The sequence below is a fragment of the Pongo abelii genome, chromosome 3 (genome assembly GCF_028885655.2).
Source record: "Pongo abelii isolate AG06213 chromosome 3, NHGRI_mPonAbe1-v2.0_pri, whole genome shotgun sequence".
Taxonomy (NCBI): Eukaryota; Metazoa; Chordata; class Mammalia; order Primates; family Hominidae; genus Pongo; species Pongo abelii.
In genome coordinates, this window is record NC_071988.2 from 54,108,478 (window position 1) to 54,121,271 (window position 12,794).

The 12,794-nt window shown below is 31.4% G+C and overlaps 1 long non-coding RNA gene across 1 annotated transcript; it reads right to left on the bottom strand.

Moving 5' to 3' along the window:
• Positions 1-5,120: 5,120 nt before the first annotated feature.
• Positions 5,121-9,290, bottom strand: LOC129058974 (uncharacterized). The gene is made up of 3 exons (XR_008524495.1): positions 8,944-9,290; positions 6,472-6,565; positions 5,121-5,834 (listed from the first exon to the last, which is right to left on the bottom strand). It is a non-coding gene; the product is annotated as an uncharacterized LOC129058974 (long non-coding RNA).
• Positions 9,291-12,794: the final 3,504 nt, after the last annotated feature.

The window sequence follows — 12,794 nt, forward strand, 5'->3', positions numbered from 1 at the left end:
GTAAAAATCAGAAATTATGATAATATTCCATGTCCTAATCATATTTGAAAATGCTTTTTGGTTTCCAGTAAGCAATAAATACATCTATTAAATAAATTTGAATTTTACTTATTAAATAAATCCGTTTTATGATAAAATAGCATCAAATATTACATAATTTATTTGGACAAATAATATGATGAGTAGTTTTTTAAAGACATGTAGTAACAATCTGGTCAAGAATTAATGCTTACTTTAATAATTAGAGCCTCTAAAAATGTGTTTATGCTGAATATACCTGTATTTTGTTAATTGGCCAGAGAGGAGAGTATCTTTGAAAATAAAATAAAATTTATCATTTCAAAAGGGTGTCAAATAATTATTTCCTAAGTTTTACTTGCTAATTATTAATAGCATTAAAACATATATAATATTGCACATGAAGTTATTCATATAGAAATGCAAAATTGAAGGAAAAAACATCAAATTAGATTGAACCACATGAAGTTGCTGACATTACCATTTCAATCTGTAAGAATGGCAACAACGTATAGTTTAAGCTATTGCAGTAATCAAAATATGATGTAGAAATACTAAATTTCAAGTTTTGATAGGAATTAGTTTACCCATAAAGAATGACAGAAGGTTTTCTTTTCTTTGTCTTCCAAAATAAACTGGAAGGAGAACAATGTTCAGTATCAACTCTTTAATATGTCTAATGTGGCTGAGTAAGTAGGAATCAGAATGAATTATTGGAACTATTTATCACCCTTCTCTTATATTCCATCCTAGCAGCATCTCCCATCAGAAGCCATCTCTTACTCCACCAACAGTAACTTTTTCATTTAATTGAATTTAATTAAATTATTTATTTATTTTTAGAGACTTAGCCTCGCTCTGTTGCCCAGGCTGGAGTGCAGTAGTGCGATCTCGGATCACTGCAACCCCTGCCTCCTGGGTTCAAGCGATTCTCCCAACCAACAGTATCTTCTATTTAATAAGTCAACAGGCCGGTAACATCATGATAGTTACAGTATAAAATAACATAATGAACAAATAGTTGTCTTAGTTTTAAAATCACTATGATAAAGTTGTTTGTACTTCTGATTTTTGTAGATACTTGCCAAATAATTTGCCTAAAGCTATGTCATCAAATAATAATAATAATATATTTCTATTTCAAAATCTACATGGATGCTGCACTTTTCAGGTTTATTGCGTCATGTAATTAAGCACATGTAAGGTTTAGGTTGACTCTCTAATTACCTGCACAGTATTTCCCCTCTTTTATACGATTATTTTAGTTTAATAATAGTTACCTTCTAAAGATTTAACATGATGCAAATTACCATCTGTTAGACAGATAATGAAAAATAACTTAGTATTTATTCATTGGCTGACATTCTGCAGAAACAAAATTTTAAAGGGGAGAAATGAGTGCAGAGAAGTTTGAAGAAGAAGAAATTTTGAGTAAAACTGTCCTGGAATAGAGAATGGACTTGTGAGAAAATAATACAAATTATGGGCATTAGTTTACCCTTTTTAACGGATTATGAGATAAGTAGAGGAATTAAGTATGACATCTGGGTTTTGTCCTGGCTAAGTGGGTGGATTACTCTTTCATTTACTGGAAATAAGGAAAACTAAAGTAAGCACAGCTTTCAAAGATTACATCATTCCCCTTAACAAGCTAATTTTAGGATGATTTTAGATACCTGGCTTATTACCATTCTCAATGGCAGTCTTCTCCAGAGGTATCCACGCTACAGATATTAATAGCATTCCCTTTTCTATGCATGTATATGTTTGCATGCACATTTGTGTAGTTTATATATGCGTGTGTGTGTGTGTGTGTGTGCGCATTTTATGTTACCATCGTACTGGATATAGTTTAACGAATCATGGTTTTTTTTTATTGTCTATTCTATTGTGTAGGGGGGTGGTGAGTACTTTCTAAAGTACTTTTAAACTATAACACTAATTTTCTTTGGTAGTCTAAATACATAAATATTGTTTGAAAATTCAAAACATTTTATCCTCTGCTCTCTAATTATTTTACTTACTTTTTTTAATCCACTGCATAGGCCAGGCCATCAAGAGTTTTAATTATTTTATTTAAACAATTTTAATGTATAAATACTATTTCAAGCAGTAATGATTTACCAGTCATCCATGGAATATGTCTCTCTCTCTCTCTATATATAAAAATATATATATATAAATATATAAAAATATATATAAATATATAAATATATATATAAATATATAAATATATATAAATATATGAATATATATGTAAATATATAAATATATAAAAATATAAAAATATATATAAATATATAAATATATATAAATATATATAAATATATATAAATATATAAATATATATAAATATGTATAAGTATATATAAATATATAAATATATAAATATGTATAAATATATAAAAATATATAAATATATATAAATATATGTATAAATATATAAAAAATATATAAATATATATAACTATATGTATAAATATGTATATAAATATATATGAATATATATAAATATATGTATAAACATATATAAATCTTATAAATATATATAAATATATGTATAAATATATAAATATATATAAATATATGTATAAATATATATAAATATATAAATATATGTATAAATATATATAAATATATAAATATATGTATAAATATATATAAATATATATAAATATGTATAAATATATAAATATGTATAAATGTATAATATATATAAATATGTATAAATATAAATATATAAATATATATAAATAGATATAAATATACATATAAATATATATAAATAGATATAAATAGATATATAAATATATATAAATAGACATAAATAGATATAAATAGATATATAAATAGATATAAATATATAAATATATATAAATATATAAATATGTATATAAATATACATAAATATATAAATATGTATATAAATATATATAAATATATAAATATGTATATAAATATATATAAACATATATATAAAATAAGCAGAAAATGGATTATCTGTAAAAAAAATATGATCTGAGCTTGTATATTTGAGTTGAAGGTAGAGGATTAAAGCAGGTGGTAGGCAAGCAGATATTTGAATCCCAAATCCGTGTTTTATTCGGTTATTGAGGTCTTGAAGCTTTTAAAGTCTCCTAATTCTGGTTTGGTAATATTTATCTTCTGTAACAGCTTAATTTTAGTTTTCAAATTAATTAGCTTAATATTGCATGAATTATTATCTTATCATTTTTAAAATATATTTTGTAATTAATTTTCTTCTTTTATTCACTTGAAATTCAAACTTTTTAAAAGAAATATTAGAATATAAATGTCTCAAAGCATTTAAGAGTCAATAAAATGTATTTATCTTATTAGTATTTTGAAAAAAATTCTGTTTTATTTTATTAAATCTGTTTTATTTTCTATGTATCTTATTTCTCATTATGTTTAATAAGTCATTTATACATGTATTGAATTTTAATTTCCTAGTATCTTTAAATGTTTAGTTTAGACACATTCAAATAAATAAAAAAATTGTTTAAATTTATTTAAACTAAGTAAATATTTGAACTAATTACTAAATAAATACTAATATTTATTTAGTATAAATTTTTTTTAGTTTAAATGAATTTTTAATACATAAATGCAAAGCATTTTTTTAATGGTGGCATTGTTAAGTGATGTTCTGTAAGAGCAATGCTAAATAATCAGTAATTTTTATTTTAATTTTTAAAACTTTCTTTTAGAGTTTTTGGTTAATGTATACTTGTGGTCCATTGAAATTTATTTAATACTACTTCCTTAATATAACAATTGTCTTCAAATTCAGTTTTACAAACTAGTGTGTCTACATCAGTTAAGTAAAAAAATATATATATTATATACTATATACTCTCTCACGTGCTCTCTCTCTCTCTCTCTCTCTGTATGTATCTTAGTAATTATATTGGCTTTTTCCAAGATGTTTTAATTTGATGATTTTAATTTCTGGAAAATAAAAATTAAAGCAGTAAAACTTAAATAGTAAATTAGGATTGCTATCGTGGAGAAGAAAAAATTGAAATAATAGGCCAGGCACGGTGGCTCATGCCTGTAATCCCAGCACTTTGGGAGACCAACGAGGGCAGATCACTTGAGGTCAGGAGTTCAAGACCAGCTTGCCCAACATAGCAAAACCCCACCTATACTGACATATACAAAAATAAAAAATTAGCCTGGCATGTTGGTGCATGCCTGTTATCACGCTACTTGGAGGCTGAGGCAGGTAAATTGCTTGAACTTAGGAGGCAGAGGTTGCAGTGAGCCAAGATTTTGCCACTGCACTCAGCCTGGGTGACAGAGTGAGACTCTATCTCAAAAAAAAAAAAATTAATTAAAAAAAGAAAAAAATAATAATATAGCTCATTTAATTTTTCCTCTAATACAGGATTCTAAATTTTACCTGACAGTTTGCCTGTATAGGCTTATAGAATATATCATGGTTACTTCTAGATTTTTTTGAAAAGACTGCTATTTCAATAATCCCCAAAAGAACCTGTAACAACAGCAATGAAAAAGAAAACCAAAACATAGGTATAAGAAAGCCGATTTGCCCTAACAAATCAAAGAGGAAACCCCTCATATCTTTTTTTTCTTTTTTTTTTCTTTTTTTTTGAGGGGGAGTCTCTGTCTCCCAGGCTGGAGTGCAGTGCCGTGATCTCGGCTCACTGCAAGTTCTGCCTCCCTGGTTCACGCCATTCTCCTGCCTCAACCTCCTGAGTAGCTGGGATTACAGGTGCCCACCACCATGCCCGGCTGATTTTTTTGCATTTTTAGTAGAGATGGGGTTTCACCGTGCTAGCCAGGATGGTCTCGATCTCCTGACCTTGTGATCCGCCGTCCTCAGCCTCCCAAAGTGCTGGGATTACAGGTGTGAGCCACCACGCCTGGCAAATGCCCAGCTAATTTTTCTATTTTTAGTAGAGATGGAGTTTCACTATGTTGGCCAGGCTAGTCTCAATCTGCTGACCTTGTGATCTGCCTGCCTCGGCCTTCCAAAGTGCTGGGATTACAGGCGTGAGCCACCGTGCCCAGCCCAAAGTATTTATTAAAACAAAATATTGTTTTTTTTTTCTTTTGCTTACTTATTATGTGCCTATTTCCTTCATTAGAATGTGACAGAGAACATGTCTGTTACTTTTCCTTCCTTATTGACTAGCAGAGTATGTATTTATTACATAGTAGATGTTCAATAAATGATTTTAAAGTACATAAATGGATGAAAGTCATATTGAGGCTGAAAAATTTTTTAGGCTAATAGAGTCCTATGTACCCCAGTTTATTAAGGAATATTAGGTAGAGATTTATGGTTCATGATAAAGGAAAGCTTGCAAAACTAGAGTCATCCATTTCCACTTTCCATTTAAACAGTGTTGAAAGCAAAACATAAGAGTCAAAGAGTTCTTCAGCTATTCATATTGATCAACATTCTTCTAGATATCTGAATCAATTTCCACTAATTATAATTCAGATGCCACAAAGCAAACCACTGGACCATTTAGGAGTAAAGGAATCTGTATAAATATTTACCTTTGGTACGTGTCTTTAAAAAGAAAAAGAAAACTATGCTAACCTGGAGGCAAAGTGCAACCTTTCTATTGCATGGGATCATTCCAGCTCATGGTTATGTTCCAGAACTAGACTACTCAGTAAAGACTCCATTTCTGGCCTTATCGTAGGGATGTTTTATGACTGAGTACAGAAGTCACCAATGGATAGAACCTTACCAGCAGGATGTGACTCTGGTGGTTGGAAGGAGATAATCCTGGGAGTTGTGTGGTGTGAAGATGGTGCTGAAAGGAAAAGATGGCTTGTATAATGTTCTCACAAATAAACATTTCTTCTTAAGTGAGAAGAGTAGGCAGTAGCTAACAGGAATCCAATGATACAAAGATGTGCCATGAATGAAATACAAAAGAAGTTTTAAAAATGAAATCAGAAAGTATACAGAATAAGCACCACTTTTACTTTATATCAGAAGTTGTACTTCTACTAACAGCCATATGAACAGTAAGGGCCAACAAGAAAACAAAATCAATGTGCAATTTAAAAATTTACAGTTTCCTGGGTTCTGTTAACCCTCTCATAGCACAAAGATAAGTAAAGAAAAGAAAAACACCATAAATAACTGAAAAGAGTTAGCAATATAAAAGAAAAACATTACAGAAAAAGAGAATTTGAAAACATATTAAGTCATTTTAAAAATTTTTAGAAATCATTTGCATTATAATCTCATTATAATTTGACAAGTTATGTATGCCACAATGAAGAAATGAATAGAAATGGATGTGGCCTAAGACTAAAAATAAAGCTGACCAGACGGGCATAAGTATATTTCTTAAAGTAAACTGTTCCACGGTAAGAATACATGTACCACGGAGGATGTTTCTTTGCCCATTATTCCTTGTTTTAACTTACATTTCTACCTACCTCAACCCTTGAGAATATCCCTTGTGGTGGGCCATAACCCTGAAGTTGATGTATACAGGAAACTTGCTAGGATCCTTTCACTTTCTTTGGCTTCCTATGGGTTAGAATGTTTTTGTTTCATTTTAAATTATGCAAACTTTAAAACATATTAAATTTTTGAATTCAAAATAAAGTATCATATTTTCTATTCAATTGACAGCTTCTTTAGAATTGTAGGCAAGAAATGCAGTGGTATTAAGAGGATTAAATTCTTTTTAAATCTCTAGTTTATCCTTGCAAATACCATATGCTATATGTCAAAATAATTAATTATCAATAATTATTGTAAAAAATACACCAGAGAATTGAAAGTCTCTGCTACTAACTTGCTGTGTAATTTACAATAAGTCATTTAGTATTTATGGTCATCAGTGTCCCCCCTAGTTATAAAATAATGACGTAAACTAGATTATCTTCAATGTTGCATTCCAGTGCTATGATTTAGCATAAATTTGCCTCCAACCGATTAGTTTGCAATTTCTGAGAATTATTTTCCTCGTTTGTGCTTTTTTGAGTATACCATATTACTATACATTTAGTAAATATAGATTTTTAGTAAATAAGATGAGAGATACCGGTGATTAAGTATTACAAAAACCTCCAAATCTTAATAAATAAACAGTATAGAGCATATGTATAAGTTCATCTTTGGGTAGTATTTTAAAATATACAAATTTCAGTGAGTAATAATCACCATTCATTAAGACTTCAAATTGCAAAGTTAAAGGCAATCTTTATTTTTCTCAATACTAGTGAAAGCCCACATCTGGATTTTAAAGAGTTTTTTTTTTAACCCAAAGCTATAATTCATTAAAATAATATTGTACCTGTGAATAATGCATATGAATTATAAAAGCACATCATTACTAATTCTTAATAACTATATAATTCTTCATAGGAAGCTTGATGTTATATGATAAATGGAAAAAGTTATTAAAATGGGTATAAATTCTGGATTAAAAAATACATTAGGCTACCATTTTACAATCACTTATTAATACCCACTTAAGCTATCCAGTGTACTATGTAGTAGGCATACAAAAGTAAACCAATGTCACTAACTTTAAATTATAATATAAAGACACAAGTATAAAAACTCTGGTTTCTTTTCTCTATTTATTTGTTATAGCTGTTTTTCCCTTATTTCAGATTTCCAAGTGTGTGCAAAATGACTTCTCTCCACCATATTTAAGTGATAGTAGGATTTTTAAAATCAAATTTGCACAGGCATTCATAGGTATCAATTTAATATAAATGATAGCAACTTATTTTGCTTTCATATTTATGACCTGCTACGCAAAGCTGAGTTGTCTTCACATACTATGTTATTTAATTCTTATAAAAACTGTATGAGTAATGTATTATTTGATGAGGAAATATAGGATAAGAAGACAATATTCAACCATGCCTAAGGATATAGTAAGAGAAAACTGCAGTCAGAATTGAAATTCTGACTTCTTCAAAGTTGATGACATTATATCACCATTCTATGTGGTCTTTATTGTGCATAGTATAATTTTCTGTTAATTTAACATCTTAATATAAACTCTTTTGGGTGTCATCCAATATTTGTTTGCATCTTGAAATAGATATGAGATTCAAAGTAGGAGAAAAAATAATCGTGAAATTGTCTTAAGATTATATGAGTTCTATAACTGAATATTTAGGAATACTTTATGACTGGCCTAATAAAAGAAGATATTAATTCATGTGATATGCCCATTATTAAAATAAATTGTGAGTTAAGAGGAACACACTTTGTGTATTTAACAGAAAATTTGAATTTAGTGCTAATGTTAGAAAAGCAAATAGAAAATATTTGAGAAAAGTTGAATATCATATAATAACCAAATACTCTTAAAGAAAGGGATAGAGTGACCGAGTATTCTAAGAAAAATATATCCTGTTCTCTTTTTTATGCAACAATTCCAATTTCAAAGATAACTCTCTTCCCACAACGTTCATAAATAACCAGCAGAAAAACATTAACTATGTATAAATAGGAATACAAAAGTATAAAAATAATATGGGAATAGTAAAATACAGAAGAAGTAGAAGCTTTCAATAATGCCAAGGAAAAGTATGCATAACTGTGAGTCCATTTAGAGCTAGGTAAAGAACAAGGACTAAATAAATTTTAAATAACTCTTATTGAAGAAATTTCAAACATTATTTACTTAAATTTATGTCACTGACAATGATTATATTGTAAAAAAAATATTGCTAGGTTGTAATCAAAATTCAGAAATCATGTAAATTTAGTAAAAAATACCTGGGCATATTTATTAACTCAAGACCTTGGGTTAAAATTATTTACATATCATGATACTAAAATGATTTAAACAGTTGGTGTATTAGTCCATTCTCACACTGCTATAACAAACTACCTGAGACTGGGTAATTTATGAAGAAGAAAAGGTTTAATTGACTCACATTTCCACGGGGTGTACACAAAGCACGGCTGGAAAGGCCTCAGGAAAATTACAATCATGGCAGAAGGCGAAGGGGAAGCGAGCACATCTTACCATGGCAGAGAAGGAGAGACAGAGAGAAGGGAGAAGGGTCACACACTTTTAAATAATCAGATCTCATGAGAACTCACTCACTGTCAAGAGAACAGCAAGTGAGAAATCCACCCTATGATTCAATTACCTCCAACCACTCCCCTCCTCCAACAAGCAGGGATCATGATTTAACATGAGATTTGGGTGGGGACACAGAGCCAAATCATATCAGTTGGTGATTTCAGACAAATGTTGACAATGCTATGTATAATTTAGGAAAAGATAATATGAAGGCAACCTACCATAAAATAAATGATCATAAAAATCTTCACCTTTCTTTGTATGCACAGCTGTGTAAGTGTCACCCTGTATTAGTTTCATTTTAGTAAAATTAAATTCTCCTAAATGTAAGTTTGTGTTAAATGTTGGAGTTTTAGCTGAGCTGGAAGAGAAAGAGTGCTGAGCTTCCAGGGCTTGGCATAGCCAATTAAAGCAATCCATCAAAAAGTTAATTCTTTAATTACTTACTATGATGGTATGAGTAATAACCTAAAACCAGAGAAGGTGCCAACTCCTCCTGATTTGTTTCCCCCATGAAATGGTGCACCAGTCCAGGCCAGGTGGATCAGTGCAGATGTGGGGATAATCACACTATTAATGAAGACCCAAAAGGCTCCAGCAGTTTTATAAGGCTGTGGGGAATAAGAAAGACTGAGGGAGAAGGGCTAGAAGTAGAAAACTACTGGGCACTGAGTCAGAGTTGGAGAAAGTGTCTTCAAAGTTTCCCCCTCCTCTTTATCCCACAGAGATATATTGGTAGAGATACCTGATGAAGATCTCTGCCCAAGATCTCGATAAAGAAACCCAGGAATGAAGACCCAGTGAGGCCTGTTATGTAAAACCTTTGTAATTGCCTATAGTCATGCTTGAAAAATCACACATAGCTTTTTAAGCAGGAGCTGAACCCCTCATTAAGCATAGATTTTAACTGTTAACCAATGATCCACAAACAGCATGCTGGTCAGAAAACAGCATTCAAAGTTTTCATTCTGATAAAAATGGCAATATCAACAAATTGTGACAAATGTTTAACTGTGATATTTTTAGAGAAACTTGAAGAACAATGATAATCCAAAGAAAAACCAGAGAAATTAGCAAATTATATTTGCTTGGTCTATCTATGTCTTCAAACAGAACTCAAGGAAAGAAGTAATCAATGTGTCACCGGTAGAGGATCGTGATTGCAAGTTGTCCAGGTTCTTGGCGTTTCGAACAAAGAATTGGACAAAAGGCCCAGCAAAGCAAAGAAAGAATGAAGCAACAAAAGAACGAAAGCAGGGATTTATTGAAAACGAAAGTGTGGAAGCGAACCTGAGTAGTGGCTCAAGGGCCCAGATACAGAATCTTCTTTTGTTCAAACACCCCCTAGAGGCTTCCCATTGGCCACTTCATGCTCACCTCATGTAACTGAAGTAGTAGCCCACAATCAGTCTGATTGGTTGCAGAAAGCCGCCAACCAGAGGAGAAGTGAAATTATAAAGGTCACACTCCTGTGCAAACATCTGATTGGTTGCAATCAGAGGCTAGGGTGAAGTTACAAAATTACAAATGAAGATTGGATGAGCAATCAGTCTGATTTGTTGCTGACAGCCAATTTTCCATCTGTCATGCAGAAAAAATCAAAGGGAGTAGCCTCTAGTCCTTTTGTTACTTTGACTTGGAAAGTTAAGGTTTTCCTTTCTTTTTTTTTCTAGGAAGTCCACGTGAAACAGCCTTAGGTTTCCTGCCTCCAGACTCTTCTGCCTCAAATGTAGCACTTCCTTAATGTGAAGAGTCAGTGTATCATTATATAAAGCCTCACTTCAAAACAGGTAGGGGAGACTACTCTAACAGGAGCCTTTGACTCTCCAACAACTCTGATAAACACTGGCCACTGATCTTCAACATCTCCATATGATAAAATGGCATCAAATTCAATTCCATATCACTGTGAAACACTCTCCATTAGTAACTCATATCAAAAGGAGAAAGAAAGGAATAGTTGTATGTATTTCCAATTTGATGGCTGTGTGTCAACAAATGAACCCCCTATTTTAAGCTCTGCTGCTGTCAATGTTTAATTTAAACAGCTGAATTCAGCATATAAAGAATATGAGAAAATGTTAGTGAGCATTGAAAACTGTCAGTTTCCACCTGAGAATTAAGACAAAACGAGAACTCCTGTGGAAAACTGATGTCCTATAAAAAAAAAGTGAGGAATGGTAAACAGGAGGGTATCAAATGTATAAAATATTTGGCTGATGTGATTATTCACTTTTCTTAAATTATCTTTACTGATAAAGACTGAAAAGAGCAGCAAGAATGAGAAATTGAAGGAAACACACCATCATTAAGAAAAAAGATTACAGCAACATGAACCATAAATTATTACATATAACTGGCAAATACTATGGATTATGAAACAGAATATGAGTGATAGAAACTAATAGAAACTTTTTAGATATATTTTTTAAATATAAAAATTATTAATTCTCACTTTTTTTAGCAATCATAATATGGCCAGGCTAAGACAATCACTTTACATAAGATAGAGAATAAATTCAGGAAGAGTGAAACTTGACTGAAATATAGACTGAATTCAGAATGCAATAATATTGACTTGACTTAAAATAGTGGCCCTGGAGAGGGAAAATATAAATAGATTTGGAAACAATTTAGAAGTCAAGATGAAGCCATAATTTATGAGTGGGAGAATGAAGAAGAAAATAGGATCAAGGATAGTACACAACTTCCTGGCATAATGAAATGAAAGGTAGTAACTATCTTTGAAATATGTCACCTGATATTAACAGCTAAATCTTGACATTGTATGAGAGGTGGAGGTCATGTTTCAATTGGAAAATGTGGATCTCGAGGCACCTGTGGAATATCTGAGTGGAAAATTTAAATTAACATTGATTTAAGCGATGTGAGATATGGCCAGTGTTCATTGACACACTGAACAGGAAAAATCAGAGCAAGCACACCTGAGGAAATTGGGGGTAAATATTAGAGATGGTGTACAACCCTCCAAAACCCACAAAGCTATAGCCAAAGAGCTGGACCTCATTCTCATCCAGAATTTATTCAGATATTCAGAGATTAAGATGCCACTGTGATGGGAAGAGGACAACAGCAAAAGAGAAACATGTGAGTGTGTGTACTACTTCAATTCCTATAACAAATATAACATCTTGGTGAGAATTGGTGACTAAACACCTGCCTGAAAGAAAAAAAAATAGCTAAATATGCCAGTGTTTTTAGTATGAAATTATTCAAAAATTGTGGAGAAGCCATTTGATGTTCTCAGAAATAGTTTACTTAAAATACTAAGAATAGTTTTGGTAAAATCTTGAGGGAAAATGCAGTTAAGAATCTTATGATCTTTTATCTATTTAAATATGACTAATGGTATTCCACCACTAGCTCAACATGGATTATAAAAATTTGCTTGAGGCTGGGCATGGTGGCTCACACCTGTAATCCCAGCACTTTGGGAGGCTGAGGCTGGAGGATCACAAGATCAGGAGATTGAGACTATCCTGGCTAGCACAGTGAAACCCCATCTCTACTAAAAATACAAAGAATTAGCCAGGTGTAGTGGTGGGCACCTGTAGTCCCAGCTACTTCGGGAGGCTGAGGCAGGAGAATTGCCTAAACCTGGTATGTGGAGGTTGCAGTGAGCTGAGATTGCTCCACTGCACTGCAGCCTGGGCGACAGAGCCAGACTCTGTCTCAAAA